We start from the raw sequence: 3186 nt of genomic DNA, 5'->3' as shown, positions 1-3186 counted from the left end.
CTTTATGTCTCGACCATTTCGAGACTCCTCGTCATGTCCGTGATCACATCCGAACTCCGAACTACCATCGGTTCATCAAAACACATAAACTCATAATACCGATCATCATCGAACGTTAAGCGTGCGGACCCTACGGGTTCGAGAACTATGTAGACCTGACCGAGACTCACTTCCAATCAATAACCAATAGCGGAACCTGGATGCTCATATTGGTTCCTACATATTCTACGAAGATCTTTATCGGTCAAACCTCATAACAACATACGTTGTTCCCTTTGTCATCGGTATGTTACTTGCCCGAGATTCGATTGTCGGTATCTCAATACCTAGTTCAATCTCGTTACCGGCAAGTCTCTTTACTCGTTCTGTAATGCAACATCCCGCAACTAACTCATTAGTCACATTGCTTGCAAGGCTTATAGTGATGTGCATTACCGAGAGGGCTCAGAGATACCTCTCCGATAATCGGAGTGACGAATCCTAATCTCGATGTATGCCAACTCAACAAAACACCATCAGAGACACATGTAGAGCGTCTTTATAATCACCCAGCTACGTTGTGAAGTTTGATAGCACACTAAGTGTTCCTCCGGTATTCGGGAGTTGCATAATCTCATAGTCATAGGAACATGTATAAGTTATGGAGAAAGCAATAGCAGTAAACTAAACGATCAAAGTGCTGAGCTAACGGATGATTCAAGTCAATCACATCATTCTCTAATGATGTGATCCTGTTTATCAAATGACAACTCTTTGTCCATGGCTAGGAAACTTAACCAGCTTTGATCAACGAGCTAGTGAGGTAGAGGATACTAGTGACACTCTGTTTGTCTATGTATTCACACATGTACTAAGTTTTCGGTTAATAAAATTCTAGCATGAATAATAAGCATTTATCATGATATAAGGAAATATAAATAACAACTTTATTATTGCCTCTAGGGCATATTTCATTCAGTCTCCCACTTGCACTAGAGTCAATAATCTAGTTCACATCGTCATGTAATTTCACACCAATAGTTCACATCTTCATGTGACTAATACCCAAAGGGTTTACTAGAGTCAATAATCTAGTTCACATCTCTATGTGATTCACACCCAAAGAGTGATCATGTTTTGTTTGTGAGAGAAGTTTAGTCCACGGGTCTGCAATATTCAGATCCGTATGTATTTAGCAAATTTCTATGTCTACAATACTCTGCATGGAGCTACTCTAGCTAATTGCTCCCACTTTCAATATGTATCTAGATCGAGACTTAGAGTCATCTAGATCGGTGTCAAAAGCTTGCATTGACGTAACTCTTTATGACGAACTCTTTTATCACCTCCATAACCGAGAAATGTTTCCTTAGTCCTCTAAGGATAATGTTGACCACTGTCTAGTGATCTACTGCTAGATCACTATTGTACTCCCTTGCCAAAATCATGCTAAGGTATACAACAGGACTGGTACACAACATAGCATACTTTATAGAACCTATGACTGAGGCATAGGGAATGACTTTTCATTCTCTTTCTATTTTCTGCGTGGTCGAGTTTTGAGTCTTTACTCAACTTCACACCTTGCAACACAGGCAAGAACTCTTTGTTTGACTGTTCCATTTTGAATTACTTCAAAATTTTGTGAAGGTATGTACTCATTGAAAAATATATCAAGCGTGTTGATCTATCTCGGTAGATCTTGATGCTCAATATGTAAGTAGCTTCAGCGATGTCTTTCTTTGAAAAAATCCTTTCAAACACTCCTTTATGCTTTCCAGAAAAATCTACATCATTTCCGATCAACAATATGTCATTCACATATACTTATCAGAAAGGTTGTAGTGCTCCCACTCACTTTCTTGTAAATACAGGCTTCACCGCAAGTCTTTATAAAACCATATGCTTTGTTCACTTTATCAAAGCATATATTCCAACTCCGAGATGCTTGCACCAATCCATAGATGGATCGATGGAGCTTGCACACTTTGTTAGCACCTTTAGGATTGACAAAACCTTTTTCTTGCATCATATACAACTCTTCTTTAAGAAATCCTTTAAGGAATGCAGTTTTGACATCCATTTTCCAGATTTCATAAAATGTGGCAATTGCTAACATGATTCGGACAGACTTAAGCATCGCTACGAGTGAGAAAATCTCATCGTAGCCAACATCTTGAACTTGTCGAAAACCTTTTTGCGACAATTCGAGCTTTGTAGATAGTAACACTACTATCAGCATCCGTCTTCCTCTTGAAAATCCATTTATTCTTAATGGCTCACCGATCATCGGGCAAGTCAATCAAAGTCCATACTTTGTTCTAATACATGGATCCCGTCTCAGATTTCATGGCTTCAAGCCATTTCGCGGAATCTGGGCTCATCATCGCTTCCTCATAGTTCGTAGGTTCGTCATGGTCAAGTAACATGACCTCCAGAACAGGATTACCGTACCACTCTTGTGCGGAACGTATTCTGGTTGACATCCGAGGTTCGGTAGTAACTTGATCTAAAGTTTCATGATCATCATCATTAACTTCCTCACTAATTGGTCTAGGAATCACTAAACTGATTTTTGTGATTAACTACTTTCCAATTCGGAAGAAGGTACAATTACCTCATCAAGTTTTACATTCCTCCCACTCACTTCTTTCAAGAGAAACTTCTTCTCTAGAAAGGATCCATTATTAGCAATGGATATCTTGCCTTCGGATCTGTGAAAGAAGGTGTACCCGACAGTTTCCTTTGGGTATCCTATGAAGACGCATTTCTCCGATTTGGGTTCGAGCTTATCAGGTTGAAACTTTTTCACATAAGTATCATAGCCCCAAACTTTAAGAAACGACAGCTTAGGTTTCTTGCTAAACTACAGTTCAAATGGTGTCGTCTCAAAAGATTTAGATGGCGCCCTATTTAACGTGAATGCAGCTGTCTCTAATGCATAACCCCAAAACTATAGTGATAAATCGGTAAGAGACATCATAGATTGCACCATATCTAATAAGGTACGGTTATGACGTTCGGTCACACCATTACACTGTGGTGTTCCAGGTGGCGTGAGTTGCGAAACAATTCCGCATTGTTTCAAATGAAGACCAAACTCATAACTCAAATATTCTCCTCCACGATCAGATCGCAGAAACTTTATTTTCTTGTTACGATGATTTTCCACTTCACTCTGAAATTCTTTGAACTTTTCAAATGTTT

This window comes from Triticum dicoccoides, chromosome 6A (genome assembly GCF_002162155.2).
Source record: "Triticum dicoccoides isolate Atlit2015 ecotype Zavitan chromosome 6A, WEW_v2.0, whole genome shotgun sequence".
NCBI lineage: Eukaryota > Viridiplantae > Streptophyta > Magnoliopsida > Poales > Poaceae > Triticum > Triticum dicoccoides.
The sequence above is the reverse complement of the archived record's forward strand: the minus strand, read 5'-3'. Positions refer to the sequence as shown.